The sequence below is a fragment of the Podarcis melisellensis genome, assembly GCF_964234715.1.
Source record: "Podarcis melisellensis genome assembly, chromosome: 8".
NCBI lineage: Eukaryota > Metazoa > Chordata > Lepidosauria > Squamata > Lacertidae > Podarcis > Podarcis melisellensis.
Genome location: NC_138540.1, coordinates 71,464,433 through 71,481,495, shown reverse-complemented (window position 1 = coordinate 71,481,495; position 17,063 = coordinate 71,464,433). Strand labels below are relative to the sequence as shown.

At 43.9% G+C, this 17,063-nt stretch overlaps 2 protein-coding genes across 5 annotated transcripts in view; one reads left to right on the top strand and one right to left on the bottom strand.

Annotated features, from left to right (window-relative positions):
- Nucleotides 1–17,063, top strand: part of IL20RB (interleukin 20 receptor subunit beta) — a 139,900-nt gene that overhangs the window by 93,471 nt on the left and 29,366 nt on the right. The window lies entirely within an intron of this gene.
- The window catches only part of LOC309375218 (beta-1,4-galactosyltransferase 3-like), a 36,961-nt gene that overhangs the window by 13,958 nt on the left and 5,940 nt on the right, over nucleotides 1–17,063 (bottom strand). Inside the window, exons 1-2 of one of the 4 annotated variants that reach the window (XM_081920807.1) lie at nucleotides 9,509–9,652; nucleotides 1,659–1,749 (exon numbers count right to left, since the gene is read on the bottom strand). The gene's annotated coding sequence lies outside the window, so the exon portion shown is untranslated. Of the gene's footprint in view, nucleotides 1–1,658; nucleotides 1,750–2,056; nucleotides 2,082–3,318; nucleotides 3,368–9,508; nucleotides 9,653–17,063 lie in introns of those variants that run through there. The other 3 variants (XM_081920809.1, XM_081920810.1, XM_081920808.1) reach the window with 3 other exon arrangements.

The following is a 17,063-nucleotide window of genomic DNA, read 5'->3' as shown; positions in this document are numbered from 1 at the left end:
ACAGCTTATTATGAATGGAGTGCATATGGTGAAGAACAAAGATCATCTTTTCAAGAAGACATCTGCGTATATGACAAGAATAGGTGGCAATTTTTTCTGTTTAACAAACCTGCCCCACCTCTAATTAGCTATTTTGTCAATGATGTAATAATAATAATAATTTTTTAAAATGTTATTTATACCCTGCCCTCCCCAGCCAAGGCCGGGCTCAGGGCGGCTAACCACCAATAATAAAAACAAGTTGAATGAATACAACTTAAAAACAAGATTAAAATACAACATTAAAACATTAAAATGCAGCCTCATCACAGGAGGAGAAAGGAAAAAAGAAAGAGGGGGAGGGAATCAAATTGACTCCAAGCCAAAGGCCAGGTGGAACAAGAAGAATGAACACTGGATGTATGTGGACATCACAAACCTGTACTGAACGTGGACATTCCTATAATGTCCATACATATGGGAGCAGTTCACCTACTAAAGTACCGTATCTTTCACTCTATAAGATGCACCAGACCACAAGACGCACCTAATTTTTGGAGGAGGAAAACAAGAAAAAAAATATTCTGAATCTCAGAAGCCAGAACAGCAAGAGGGATCGTTGCACAGTGAAAGCAGCAATCCCTCTTGCTGTTCTGGCTTCTGGGATAGCTGCGCAGCCTGCATTCACTCCATAAGACGCACACACATTTCCCCTTACTTTTTAGGAGGGAAAAGGTGAGCAAAAAATACGGTACTTTCCTTGAACAATACGTTCAGAAGTATGTAAACATTCAGCTCCAAATGCAAACACCTTTTATATACATCATGCATATAAGAAATGTACAAATGTCACCAACAATAAAGCATGAGAAGGAAGCCCATCTGTTCTAACTAAACAGTGCCAATCCTCCCACGGCATTGGCTCTTAAAGGCCAGAAGACAGAAATTACTACATGCCTTGGGCTGTGTTACTGGACAATCCCAGCTTTAAAGTGCAGAGACTGACACCTGAGACAGCACTGTGTCAGCTGAAGAAACACAGGCAAACTGAGCCAGGGATGGATGAATGCTCCTGAATAATTATTTACAAGGCTGTGATGTTCCCTAGCGATTAGTGTTCAGTGCAAAACAACGTCTTGAATATCTGGGGAAGTGAGCTGCTTAGATATCTTAAGCAAGCTGGCATGATTGCTAGCATCACCACAAAAAGCTACAAGGCTTGTAAGGGTATCACAGCACCTAGGTTGGCCCTGCTTCCCCTCCAGCTGAATGCATAAGGGCTCAAATCCCCAAACTCAGGTCTACACCTACACACAAGGACATCTGCATTCTCTGACATGGGCTTCCTGGCATATAGAAACGCTTCACATCACGTTTCACATTAGAGGAGTTGACTGTTGGAAAAGACAACAGAAGCAAAGGGAGCTTGTAGCCTGCATCAGAAGAACTCCTGTCCTCCCTTGAGACCATAACCATTCCCTTGTCCAGAGTTGGCTTCTGGGTTTTCTCCCAGTTCATCTGGGAAAAGGGAGTGCCTCATAATGAGAGACCATGGGCAGTGCAGAGAAATGGTCACCTACAACTGCCATGCCCAAAGAAGGAGGGGATCTATAACTGTATGAACTGTGATTGGAAAGATATTGGAAAATGCAAGCAAATGTGAATTTAAGGATGCCCACCTGTGCAGTTCTGTTTCCTCAGCTAGTTCAGAGAGGTTGTCCTTAATTCTTGGAGTGCAGCACTTTTTTGGTCCCAATCTCCATGGAGTTTCTGCAATGAACTGGAGAGGGTGAAGAGAGAGGTCAACTTAGAACTAGCGCATATGACAGGAAAAAGCATAGAGGCAGAACCTGGCATTTTCACACAGCAATGCAACATCGCCACATGAAACCAACAGCACGCAGCCAATTTAAACAGGAAGTGGAAAGCTGCTAGTGCAAAGTAGGATGAGGAAATGGGGAGGGGGAGAGACAGAGAGAATGGGGTCAGGAATGTGCAACGTGTACAGAACAGGAACGGGAGTTAATCACTACCAGCCGTCAGTACTTCCAACAGGGAACAGAACAGTTTTCCATACCGAATCATGCCATTTGACAATCATTCCAGATTTCTTTCTTCAAATTAATGCACTGCACAGAGACAAAACTGACCGACTAATAAAGAATAATTCAATTGCACCCATAGCACACAGCACATCCCGGAACAACAGAAATAGCACTAAAAGAACCCACTTCCAGAACCAAATCACTACTCAGGGTCTTTTATACTTTCTATTCAAGAAGTCAATTCTTTGCTGCTTAGTTTATTCATTATCCCACAGGGGGAGGCACAGAAGTCTTGCTGTAGGTTAGGCAGTGGTATATTCCCTGTGATTCAGCTCCACACTTCCCTAGCGAACAGGAGACTTAGCGTTCTGTTGCTTAGACAACCCACGGGTTGCCAAGATGCAACTGTTAGTGCCTAATTTTTCTTAAAGGGCTAGAAATTCTGGAATAAGTGCTGACTGGGGAAAGGAAGCTCTGGCACTCGGATTTCAACCCCCCTGCCTTTTGCATATGCAGCCTTCCCACCATATTAAAAAGAAATATGGTGCCCTACCTGTAGATTATGATCTAACACAACTGAACCAAAAATTGCTATAAGCTTCAAGGAGTGTCTGTCGCCATAGTCTTAAAGTCAAAGAACAGGGTGCAGCCTCCAAAATCACCTAGGCTAACCCCTCTTCAAATATTTACAAGGACATGTTGCACAACTTCTATGGAGTGGATCACTGCCAACAATCACTTCTTAAACCACAATTCAGCAACAATCACATGGCAACAATGCACACATGCCACTCATAGAGAAAGGCTGCTGTTGTAAAGACAGCATCTTAACACCCTCATATAAGCCACTAAGTCAACAGTGACTGGTGACAATGTGCCTAAGGTGCCTTTTTTATTGTAGTTTCCCATGCAGTCTTCAATGAGTTAAAATCATAGAATTGCAGAATCCCAGTCTCTTTCCCCCCGGGGGGGGGGGCGGGACACTAATCTTTTTTAAAAAAGAATTTTATTAATTTGGCCTGTGATCCCCCAAGCCCTTTAATCTGTTAAGACGATGACACCTTTGATGGTGTCCATGTGCATGTTTGTGTGTGCGCACACACATGTTTGTGTGTTCAGAGTTCGCAGAACAGTGAACACTATAAAAATCTAATTGACTTACTACATATAGTTAAACTATGAATGTGCTCGTACAATATGTAGTAATGGCCGCCAACTTGGATGATTTGGAACTGGGCTCATTCACGGAGGACAAGGCTATCAATGGTTACTAGTCATGGTGATCATGTCCTACCTCCACTGCCAGAGCCATGCCTCTGTGAACCAGCTGCAGGGAATAATCACATCTGGCCTGATTCAGCAGGGCTTTATCTGTATCTACACATGCACATACGGAGGCAACTGTGATGTCATCTCTCTGTCTCAGTTACACCAACCCAAGAGCTGCAAAATATGTGGGAAAGGGTACCCAAAATAATCAAAGGGTTGGGATACTGTTCTGACAAGAAAAGGCTAACAAATCTGAAGACATTTTTTTATAAAGAGACAAGAGAAAGAATATGGCTTGAAGCTTACAGCATTATGCATGGTAAGGAAAATGAGATATATCGTATTTTTTGCTCTATAAGACTCACTTTTTCCCTCCTAAAAAGTAAGGGGAAATGTGTGTGCGTCATATGGAGCGACTGCAGGCTGCGCAGCTATCCCAGAAGCCAGAACAGCAAGAGGGATTGCTTCTTTCACTGCGCAGTGATCCCTCTTGCTGTTCTGGCTTCTGGGATTCAGAATTTTTTTTTCTTGTTTTCCTCTTCCAAAAACTATTTGCGTCTTGTGGTCTGGTGCGTCTTATAGAGCGAAAAATACGGTGTATTCCCCCTCCCTCCCGATACACTCAGGATCATCCAGTCAATTTAGGATATACAAAAGAAAGTACAGTTCACACAGGCTAGCTTGTGCAATTTGCTTCTACCAGGCAAGACAATGGCCACTGGTTCAAGGTGGCTTTAAAAGAGGATCAGACAAACTCAGGGGAGGTTCTCTGCAGCTATTGGTCATTGTAGCTTAATGGAACCTCACAGTTCAGAGGCAGCATGCCACGGACTACAAGAGGAAAAGGATAGGAAGGGCCATTGCACCCATGCCTTGCTTCTGGGCTCCACAGAGGTATCTCTCTGGCCACTGTGGCAATCAGGATAATGGGGTAGAGGGGTATCTCAGCTGCTGCACAACCTCCAAGGCCAGGCAATTCATAGGAGAAGAACACTCTATTCCCCCCCTCTCCCTGAAAGCTCCACAGTTCTCTGCTGAAGTGGGCTGGAATTAAGATCCTTGCTGGATCAGACCAAAGGTCCATTAAATCTATTCCAAACCATCTTGTTTTATTTATCAAACATCTAAAATTAGTCACCGCACAATACAATTGAGAAAAATTCTCGGTGCACAGAGGCTGACGATCTATATTTTGAAAAACCAAAAAAGAGAGAAAAAGATCAACCCATGTGGTTCCTATCATGTGGCAATGTATGCTAAAAAAAGAAAGGAAAGGAAACAAAAGGGAAGTGTCTGAATTATTTCAAAAACAGTCAGCCATCTCAAGTCCTGACATTTCTAAGAGAGACCATTTTTCCTCAGTGTGCCTATTAGGTGGTTCCCCATTAACCCCCCACAAACAGACCCGGTACTCATCAGCATTAGCACAAGCACTCTGTGTGCAGAAGTCACTTCAGCGGGATGGATGAGTGCCAAGGGAACGCAGCTTTGAAATTATCCTTGGCTGCTGCTTGTAACCACGCTCTGTCTGGAGGCCGTTAAAGAGGCCAGACGCTAGAAGCTGAACCTCAAAAGAAATCTCTCTTTGAGGGTTGATAGGCCAGCCTTTCCCAACACGCCCCGCCCTTCTACAGACACATACATAACCAAGGCCAAAAGTAAGTCTATTGAAAAGTAAAGAAGAAGAAGAAAACAACCCCAAAACATGAAATTCACACAGCACAAAGATTCAAAAGAAAATATGAGGGTTGGCAATAATCCCATGGAATCTCCAAAAATGAAAACATAGCACCAGTGGTTACAGAAGTAGTGATTACATTCTCTGTGCTCCCAGCCTTTGAAGGCTTGGCTATTATCAGATCTGAGGTGGGAAACTTAGCCAGTTTGCAAAGCCATGAACTGGAAGGCACTTGCTCCAGCCAAGGGACAAAGTGTAGTGAGAAAATTATTTGTGAGAAAGACAAAACCCAAGGAAGATTCTGTCTACTATCAGAAGAGTAAAAGGCAAGGTAACATATTTGGCCAGACAAACTTCTGGTAGTCTGTTGGGGGGGTGGGGAGCAGGTTTGCAAGTTACAAAAGTTCATCAGGAAAGAACATCGAAGTACAGATTGGAGACAAATAAATGCTTTCTTGTAACTGTTTCTGTTCCATTCTGACAAAATACTTTGACTATTAGGGTGTTGTATGGGATCCAAGAATATCAGCGGCAAACATATTACCAATTCCTAGGTAGTGTTAGAAACAGAGATACAAAAACTAGGAGCCAAATGCACTTTAAACCTAGGTTATGGTTGCCAGAACCAGTGTTAAAAACTCAGATATATAAGCTAGGTGCCAAATAGCTACTTAAACCAATGTTACAGTTGCCATTTTGGGACAAGACAGCTCTAAAGTTTGAAAAATAAGACTTTAGAGCCATCTTGCCCCAAAATGGCAACTAAACATTCCGTTTTGGTGACTGTAACCTTGGTTTAAGAAACCATTTGGCACCTAGCTAATATATCTTAGTTCCCAATACTGCAGATAGCAGCAGGCATGTGAGATTTTCTTAAATCCCTGAACATGTCTCCAGTCTAACTTGCAGCCCTTTGTCTTACCCCGGCCATGCTGCTGTAGCACTTGACTGCATCCATGAATACTGTCGGCTCATACAGTACACCTACACAATTGTGAACGGATATCTTATCAGGGCACCCCTACAACTCCCAATTGTGAACAAGTACCTTGTCAGCACAGTCCCACAGAAGTTATATTCCAGAAGTCATAGAACTAACTGCACCAGTGTAAACAGACCTGTGACTAAGGCAAAGCTATAAATCAATTGCAAATATGCATTTTACATTAATGTGAAGTCCTTCCTTGAGGGAGGCTAACTGCATATCCATTAATTCCTCTAATTTAGACACCTGCCCTCAAAAACTTCCTTAAAATAAGAAAATGAGACAAGCTTCTTTCACATCATTATTGAATCACATATCTGTTACAATTCACCACCAGTAGGGATACCCAGACTATAGACAGCATGCATGAATCACCACTTGCCTGCCCATATGCTATCTTCTTCCCCTTACAGGAAGCATGGCAGGAACTAAAAATGAAAGTCACCATTATGGTGCAACACATGGGTGGGGAACCTCTTCCAACTGGTGGGCCAAATCTGACAGGTGAGCCAGGTTGCCCGCTTGTCAATCACTTGATGTCACTACGATGTCAGGCAACACTACAATTCAAAGCCCAGAGTGTTAGTTCAAACTGCAGTCTGTTTGCAAGGAGCTCCACACATCCGTTTTAGCAGTGGATTCATTGGAAACTGCTTCCTTTTTCCTGGAGGAAGGCATGCTTCCACTGGCCATCAGTAGTGAAAATGTCACTTGCTGCAGCAAAGGAACCAGGAGCTCGTTTTAAGCTCTGGGGGGTGGGGAGTGAAACAAAATACAAGCCAAAAGAATGATGGGATTCTAGAGCATGGCCTCACTTGCCTGACTTTTGTGAAGGCAATGCAAGAGGGGCATCAAATGTTGCTGAGGGGCGCCAAAAAAAGCCTCAAGGGCTGCACACTGGACCACCCTATTCTAGAGCTACATTTCCTTGAATTTAGCAAAATCAAGTTGTCTTCCTAAAACAGGGGTTGTTAACCCTTTGGGGGCCAATAAGCACATTTGCAAAACAGAAAAAGTCTCCCTCTCTCTCTTCCCCATCTGTAACTGCCGACCTATCATCCCCATGCCACAATTAGGCATAAAAAAACTTTTACTGCCTTCTTTCAAGCATAAATTCAGCAGGGGGAGGAGTGGAATAAATACTCCACAAATGCAAGGCAAGGTCTCTGTAGGCACTGGTGACCCATGTCCTAATATTACCCAATATCTGGTGCACAAACACCCAGAAATCTAACTGGACACACTAGCTTGCCCACTGCCCTGTGCTGCTCCTTTGTCACTTGGCTAGCTTTTCTACATCTCTCAACTGCTTTCCCCCAATACCTATCAATCCCATATTGTCACAGCACTTGATCTTAGGCAAGTGAACCCAAAGCGGACACAGAGTATGATGCTACTCTTTATGCATCTTAGTAGGATTATGATCCACACTTCTACCCATCTTTAGGCCTAGTGCCAACAACATGTGCAACACTTTGCATTGCCGCTCCCCTTGCTGAGGTCTTGCACAACCCAATTTGCCTTCAAGACAAACTAGTTTGGCTGTAGCCTGTCTCTGCATAACAACCTACTTAAAATGAGAAGACAGAAAGGCCCACAGTGAATTCCAGAATGACACTAATGTGGATTTGTCTCAAAGTTATTAAATTAGCAGAAGTTCAACCCAGAGACACCATAATAACGGAATGAATGGAACGAGAGCAGCTGACCCCCTAGATTCCACGCTGTGCACTACATAAGCACAAAACACCAAGACCAAAAGGAAGGAAGTCTCCAGGCAGTGCTTCTATAGACACAAGCTAACATGACGCAATCCAATATCCTTTGTCCAATAAATTTAAATTGGCTTTAGTTGTAAGCAAGGTGCTAACTTTCCAGGTTCTGATCTTAGTCTAGACATAAAACTGACCAGCCAAAAATACTTTTGCTGCAAAGAGAAACTGAGACTTCAAAATGTCATATTTTAACCTACTGTCAGACTCTAGGAAAAAGCTGGGGAAAGGTCTACTTACTTAAATACTGTAAGTCCTTTGGAGGTTCTGGATGACCAAAGATGGTCTACAGCTACAAATAAAATTGCAGTGTTTCTAAAACCTTTGCTGGGCAGATGAAAAACTCAAGAGACCAAGAAGTTATGCCACCACACCTGTAGATTCCAACAACACTGATCTGTCCCCACAGACTGAGAAATCCCAACCAAACACAAACCCCATACAGTCACTGCTGAACCAGTATTGTTTCAGCACAACATCTAGAGCCCGCTTCAGGCTGCCACATATAAATAGGATCTTCAACTTGCCCCCCCCCCCCAGTAACACACATGAGCCATACCTGAGGAAGGGCCATATGCATTGGGAGAAGAGGGAATGGCCCATTGATCTCCTTGCATAGAGGAGGGAAATACTGTATACAGCTTCAGATGTCATGGTGTCATTTAAGCAACTGAATTTAGATACAAGCTTCAGGAGGAATGGAACCCCCACCTCCCACGAGAGTCCAGGCACAGAGTACCGTATTTTTTGCACCATAACACTCACTTTTTTCCTCCTAGAAAGTAAGGGGAAATGTCTGTGCGTGTTATGGAGGGAATGCCTATGGGTGGCATGCCTACGGATTTTCCTCCTCTAAAAACTATGTGCATGTTATGGTCGGGTGCATGTTATAGAGCGAAAAATACGGTATTTACAAAATTGCGAAAGGTTTCCAACCCACCCTGAATTTTCTCAGCCTCTCTGTCATTACCAAGGAAACAGAAGTTTTGATGCCATACCACCCCTGTCCCCTGCACACAGGAAACATGGGCCTCTTTATATCTCGATGCTATTAGAACTGAGACCTAACAAGAGACTACAGAGACCTAGCAGCAAATTTCAACCTCGCCCCTAACATCAGATCAAGGCATACTGGTTTTAAAAGGAAAAACATTAAAACACAGCCCCCCCCTCCTCTCTCTCTCTCTCTCTCTCTCTCTCTCTCTCTCTCTCTCACACACACACACACACACACACACTTAAGCAGCCCACAACTGGCCCCCGACTTAAAGCAAACCCACATTCCTCCAGGAGAGGGAGGGGGCTTATCCTGGGATCCGAGTTTACTTTTGTTTCAAAACCAACCTTCCCCCCCCCTTTCCAAAGAAAGCCGACTTCCTGCAGAGTAGGGACCCTTCCCCACCAGAGTTTCTCAGAACGCAGAAACGAGGCTGGGTTCAAGAGGGTCTGAATCCTTTGGAGAGGGAGGCGAGGGTGGGGAAGTGAAGAAACAAAGGCGAGGAAAAGAAACTCCTCTCATCCCCCCCCCCAAAAAAGTCCCAATGAAAAGACGACCTGCCTTCCCTCCTCAGTCCTGCACACCTCTCTTCTTTTGGAAAACCCTACCCACCGACCCGCAAGCGGGAAACTTGGCTGCTATGCAAGAACCACCCCCGGGGCCAGGGGAGCCCCTCAGGCTGCCGAGAGGGGGAAGCCCCCCAACCCGCCCCCGGTGGGCACAAGGGGACTGGCTTCCGAGGAAGCCTGCCCAGGCTTGTCTGCCAGTCAGTCGGTCACTCACCGTTCGTGGTCGGTCTGTTGGGCTGCCTGGCGACCTGCCTCCAGCCCCCGGGATTGGGGTCGGGCTTCTGCTCTGGGCTGTGCAGGGTCGCCCGCCTCCCCGAGTCCCCGCCCGCCCCACGCGCCGAGGGGGAAAGAGAGAGAGAGAGAGAAGTGGGTTGTTAGGGGGCGGGGAGGGAAGCGGGAGAGAAAGCGGGCGCGCGCGCGTCACGCAGCGGCGCTCCGAATTCCCCCAATTGAAAGCCGGGCCAATCGCGCGCCGGCAGGGAAGGAGGGAGGGAGGGAGGGCGAAAGACAGACACGCGCATTCGCGTTCCTCTCTTTTCCCCTCAGCATATACACAAAAGGAATGGGCAGGCGGCGCGCGCAACGCCAGCCAACCGGAGCTGGGGAGCTCGCGACGTCGCCGGGCGCTGATTGGCGGAGGGGTGAGGGGAGGAGGGGGTGGAAAGAGAACGGGGAGAAGAACAGAAGCGAGGGGAGAAGAAGATAATGAAGAGGGGAGGGTTAGAGTGAGAGAAGGGAGCCTGCGAGTTCCATCCGCCCCCAACGCTCGTCAGTGTCCCTCGGAGCGCAGCCTTGGGGAGTGAATGAGCGCGGCCGCCTCGGGCAGTGGGATTACTCGGAGTTAAAGAACCAGGCTCTCCGGTGCGAACCTGTTGCGCTCTTGGCCTCTGTCTGGACGCGACCAGGGCTGCGCTGAGAGAGAGGGAGCCAAGTCCAAGCCCTTGGCAGCGGGAGATGAATCTTGCTTGTCCGCCTTATAGAAATATTTATATGCCGCTGCTGCCGCGGATTTATAGCTCTTGTACCTCAAATATATATTATATTATATATATTATAGCTCTTATACCTCAGACAATTTAAAGGGGGGAAACTGGATGTACATTTCCAAACAATAAGATAAAAAACAAATAAAATAAAACCTACATACAGCAACAGTGGCAAACGGCTTTAGATACCTATTAGGTCTATAAATTACCATATAGCATATATTCAACACAAAAATAACGGCCATTTGTTGTTGGCAAAGGACAGCTGGACATATAAAGGGCCTCATTACCTTCAGTAGCTTAGGACCCCATTGAACCTAAATCTGGCCCTGAGCCAGACAGTAAAATCGCAAGGAGTTAAAAAACAAAAGCAAATTGAGGTGAAAAACAATAAACAAACAAAAGCGAAAGTCTCTCCCGGGAGCTTTAGTGGCCCAATCCTGTACTATAACGTTTAGCAGTTGCTTTGTAGAAAATGGAAAGTCTTAAATTTTATATTGCTTCACAGAACATGAAGAGGAGTCCCATATGCAGATGGACTGAAGGAGGGCTATACATTGCAAGTGGACACACACAAATGTGAATTGTACTGACCTCAAAATCTTAAGATACAGGTTTTTTAAGCTACTATATGTGTATTCACTTTTGGTTGTTGTTTTTTTAGCTGGGGAAGGGATGATATTGACACAAGTTCCAGTGAGGATAGCTGTTGCTTAGAGCGTGGTACAGTACTGATAATGCCAAGGTTACAGGTTTGATCCCTATAAGGGGCCACCTGCATATGGCATTTGGACTAGATGACCCTCAAGGTACCTTCCAACTTTAGAATTCTATTATTTTGTCCCTCGGTTCCTCAGAGTCTTAAAAATACCGTGAGGGAAACTGTCTCCCTGCATGGTGAGTAAAGGCTGCTGAGAGTCAGAGAAGGGCTGGAGAGGAGGTGCCAACAACAATTAGGGAAAATATATAAAATATTAATATTTTTAAAGCAAGAAATTGGCAATATAAAGAAATGGCATAATAGTAGGAGGGAAATGAAAAGGGAGGGATGCAAGAAATTGGCAGTATGTGGGAGGGAGGATAAGATGGAAAAGGAGGAGGTGAAATTACAAAAGTTAATATAGTATGAGAGGCAGGGCAGGGGGAGAGAGCAAATTCTTGCTAAAATGTGGAGCTGGGTCACAATACTTCCAGAGCTAATAGCTGTATAGGAAACTGCCCTATCAAGCTGTTTGCCACAAGGAAATTGCTGTGGCAATGTTTTTAGCAATTTGCAAAGTGGGGTTAGATATCATTAGAAGATTATTTTGGTATCTGCCAGTTGCACCATCTTCCAACATTTGGTGATTGGCTCCACCCCACACCATTTTCTTTGTGACTGGTGAACCTTGGTAGTTTGCAAGCCCCTCAAGCAGCACCCGCCCATAGAAACTTTGAGAACCTTTGGTCTACAGGAAAAGGAAGGGGGAAAGTATATGTTTTGCTGTTTAGACAACCTTTCAGTGACAGCCTGGGAACGGAATGTAAATGTATGTTCCTGTGTGTCCTTTTGACTGTGCAGTGATGGTAGGAAGTTGCTATAGGATTAGTCAGTGAACAGGCAGAACTGGCTGATTCAAGTCTTTGGAATTGTGTAACTGTGTCAAGCAGCACCTTCTACATGCAAACCTTATCAGGAGTAGTGGTGGTGGAGCCACATGCAAACTTTATCAGTAGGGGTGGCGGAAAATTCAATTCAGTCTGCATTTAAAGGTGAACCTGCCTGATTTCCACTTTCCAAAATAATACACAAACCAAAACACGGTTAGCTTTCGAAATTCACACTTCTCTAGGCAAGTAATGTAATGTGCACAAAGGTGCACTGTATTAGGAGAAATTGCTTTGCAAAAATGTGTATATTAGGCAAAATGCTGAGAAAACACTGCTACTTAGTTTCTTACTGATCCCATGAAGCAATCCTCTGTATCTTATTTTAAGTTGTGAACTCCCCTGAGATGTACAGATGAAGGACGGTATACAAATGTAGTATAATAATAATATTAATACTAAAAAAATGGAAAAAATCATCTCTAAAATGCTAATGAATTTTCATAAAGACTATTTTTCAAAAGTCACAAAGTGATGTGAAATTAAAACTGCATTAAGAGTGGAAAAATGAGCAACAAACAAAAACTGACATCTTCACCCATCCCTACGAGAGTAAGCCCCACTGGAATAATAAAATATTCCAAATAAAATGTGCACTGGACTGGGCTGGATGCCCTTGACAGCCATGTAACTTTACACTACCGGTAATTTGGTTGTTAAAAGTATATAACCTCTGTAGGTGCACCCAGTTACGGAACTCCCTTCCCCCAGAGGGATGGATAGAACGCTGATGGAATTTTGCCACAGGGTGAAGACGTTCTTGTTTTCCCAAGCTCTTGGAGGTCCACATATCTAGGTTATTTTAAGTCTTTGTCTCCCTTGATAATCTTGTGTTTATTATGATGGTATTGTGACTGATGTTTCAGTTGTATTTTACAATTCTGTGTCATAGAGTTTTGATTGATATGTGCTTCAGGGTGACTTCTGACAGTAAGCAGTACTGTATACAAAAGCTTTAAATGTAAAAAAACCCCAACCTTTAATGCAGTGGTGTGGGACCTGTTCCCTTCCAGATGTTGTTGGACTACATTCCTGACTATTGGCTGTGCTGTGGATGATGGGTGGGGTAGTCCAACATCTGTTATTATTTATTTGTTAAGCCAAAACCATTACAAAAGAGAAAACACATAAAACAGAATAAAAACAGAATTTAAAAAGTTGCAGGATCAAAATAATTATTCAAACCAGTCATTTTTTAAGATAAAAGTTTGCTCCCCTTCAGAATTTAACTTAACATCCCCACAAACATTTCTCCTTAAAATTGTCACTGTAAAGGCAAATCAGGCCATTTTTTCAGAGGTGTAAAGGGAGGGACGCGGGTGGTGGTGTGGGTTAAACCAGAGCCTAGGACTTGCTGATCAGGTCGGCGGTTCAAATCCCTGCGACGGGGTGAGCTCCCATTGCTCGGTCCCTGCTCCTGCCAACCTCGCAGTTTGAAAGCATGCCAAAGTGCAAGTAGATAAATAGGTATCGCTCCGGCAGGAAGGTAAATGGTGTTTCCATGCGCTGCTCTGGTTCGCCAGAAGCGGCTTAGTAATGCTGGTCACATGACCCAGAAGCTGTACACCAGTTTCCTCGGCCAATAAAGCGAGATGAGCGCCGCAACCCCAGAGTTGGCCACAACTGGACCTAATGATTGGGCAAACCAGGAAGTAGTCTCTCTTCATAGGGGATCCAGCGATAGCATTCTTCAACTATGGCAGAGCACATAATAAACTGGAGCCGCAGAGCTGCAAGGGTTTCTCTTCATTTGATATTTGTGATGCTGGTTACATAGTGAGGACGAGGAATCTGAATCAGTAGTTTGGCATACAAAGGGGCACATTTGGACAGACTAGAAGTGCAACCAGCACAAAGATAATGTTTTAAAACATGAGATTACATGTGGTGAGATGCCATCTACAAGTCTAATGAACGCAGAATGTCCAAAGAAAGGCCATACTTATCAATGACTTGATTCCAAGATGAAGTCAGACTCAGCATCTCTTTGAAAGCTGAAAGTACTTAAATTGACCTTATCCTCCTTTTTAATGTTAGCCAATACTTAAGGGCAAAGCATTTAGGCCATCACTAAACAAAGAGCAGGTTCCAGAGAATGGTAGTGTCAGTTGCCTTGGGAAGCTCAAAAATAGCACAAAGGTATTTATTCTGGGGACAACATCTGGAGAAACACAGGCTTCCCACCCCTATTTTTGTGGTTATGGTTAAGGTTTATCAGCAGAGTGAAGGCTGTGCCACCTATTCCCTAGTCAAAATGATCAAGTATACAAGAAGAACCTACAGTATTTATCAGGGTGTAATTGAATACTACAACTACATGATCTTAGCCACAGGTACATTACTACTACTGTGGTGGTTTCGGTGGGGGTTATCTTGTTGGGGGATGGGCAAGACGGCCTCCTGGAGTCCCCTACAACTTAAGAGATGGTTTGACTCGCGGCCAGAACCTTGGACTTGGAAATAACCCTGTCAAAGTTGTCCACTCCTTTGTTAAAAATGGGTGAGGAGACTGTAACCCTTCAGATGTTTTATGGGGGTTCAACTCTTTTATCATCCCTGCCCATTAAGCCATGCTAGCTGGGGCTGATGGGAATTGGAGACCAACAAAATCTTAAGCACTATTTTCCCCACTTCGGTTAAGGAAATTAGCCAATTCTAACAATGTCCAGTGACTGTTCTGTGAGGGAGCAGTTTTTTTCCTGTCTACTCCTAAGGAATTTGGTAATCTGTGTCTGTAGATTACTGTGGGTCAGCCTGAGAGCAAGGCAGAGTTTATTTGTTTTTCTTTAGTTCTGGTGGTGCTCCCCCAGAAATCTGACGGGGAGGGAGAAGTAAACTTTTGGGACATGCTAAACTGTGAGCTTCACCTAAGTATAAGCCTGCATATTTGTAAACAAATACAAAATTACTCCTAAGCTTCCTGTGACCTCATTGGAAAAAAACAAACCCAGAGTAAGCATTTTTCACCACTTGGATAATTAGTTTGTATATAACATTGGTACACTGTAATGTAACGCCATCCTTTCTGGGCAAAATGCCCATTCAATGCAGTTTACAATACCTTAAATTATAATAACAAGCTAACAAAACAAGAGGAATTAAAAGCAATAAAAAGGAAGCAGGAAAGAGCAATGTGTATGAATACATAAGCTATATACACATTTATTCATCCATAGTTGCATATCCATCCCAATCTCTTAAGTGGTGTGAGATTCCAGGGGTTTACCCAGGGTTCATGTTTCCTTTGGAAGTGGAACACAGCAGAGACTGTGGTGTCTTTATGGTTTATTTACAAATATATTCAACCTGAGCCTACATTGGAGGGGTTCACAGCATTCACACCCCAATATGGTCTTGCTTTTGCCATAGCCACAGTCACAGCCTGGGACTCAAGGCAGAAGATTCTAGGTTGGATCCCCAGCATAGAATCAAGAGAAATGTGGACCCCCAGAGTAATTTAGTCCAACCCCTGCAATGCAGCAGTTCATTTAAGCTGGGAATGTTAAAAAAAAAAAGTTTGATATTTTATTATGTTTGATATATATTGTAAACTGCCCAGAGTGGCTAGGGAAATCTAGCCAGTTGGGTGGGTTATAAATAATAAAATTATCATCATCAACTTATGAAACCCTGGAGAACAATTGCCCTTCAGCACAGGATCAGTGGTCAGAGATGATGGAAGTTCAAGTCCCAACAGCTGAGGACTTAAGTCTGAGAAACATGGGAGAAAATATTAAGCTAGACAGACAAATGGTCTGATTCAGTAAGTGTCAGTGTAGATTATAACAAATTTGATAGACCAATCCAATGTTCTTGCAAAGTATAAGGCAGTATGCCATGTTCCCAAGTCCACTGAGCTCCACTATATGACCCCAGGGTCTGTTATTACGAGGGAGAAAAACATATACTGATGTGCAAAGCATATGCTATACCCCTGATATATAGCCTGTTTGAAAACATCTAATGCACCCTGGATATAGCTCCTTAACATACTGAACTACCCTCTTAAACTTGCAACCAGCTCCTATGCTGGTTTACTCAGAACCAAGTCATATAGTGTTTTGTAGGCTGAACACTAGAAGAAGAGGAGGAGGAGGAATTTGGATTTGATATCCCGCCTTTCACTCCCTTTAAGGAGTCTCAAAGCGGCTAACATTCTCCTTTCCCTTCCTCCCCCGCAACAAACACTCTGTGAGGTGATTGGGGCTGAGAGACTTCAATGAAGTGTGACTGGCCCAAGGTCACCCAGCGGCTGCATGTGGAGGAGCGGAGACACGAACCCGGTTCCTCAGATTACGAGTCCACCGCTCTTAACCACTACACCACACTGACTCAAGTTTGTCTTGGACTGCAGTGGTTCAGTGCGGGCTTATCATCATAGGGAAAATATTCTAATTCATGGCTATTTATACGCAACATTTTTGAAGCAAATTCAAAGCACCTTCTTTTTATCAAATAATTCTGGGTACTGTAGTTTGTGAAGGGTTGCTGGGAGTCATTACTCTCTCGTGGATGAACTGCAGTACTCAGAATTATTGAGGGAAATACCGTAATGTGCTCCAAATGTGCTTCAGAGTTGAAGTGTGTACACAGCCAATGTAACTGCCTATGTCTCAATACAGAGGCAGGTGTGGCAGCTTCTCTAGTCAATAAAAGTCTGGACACGTTTATTTGTTTTAAAACCACAGGTTTTATTCATTTACATTAAAGATGAGATTATTTGCACATTAAAACCCACTTCCTTTATTGATTCACTGGCCCTGGCTTCAGCATTCGGAAAGTTAATATTTAAAAGGATCAGCATTTGAAGTAGCTCAATAGCAGAGCATGTGCCCTGCATGTCCAAGGTCCTGGGTTTGATCCCTGGCAAATCTCAATATGCCAACATGAAGGAAACTCAAATATAATAAATATATCTGTTCTGCAACATCTATTCTTTAAATGCCACTAGGACAGGGTGTGACAACTTGCTCAAACGAAGGTTACAAGTAAAAGGATTATTGGATCAACAATAATTAAGGCTGCAATTAAACTCTGTTTAATAGGCAGGAAACAGTGAGATGTCTGAGTAAACATGTTTATCTTTGGGGTGTAAAAAGTGGCAAGCTTCCACACCCTACGATGTTCTTCTGCAAG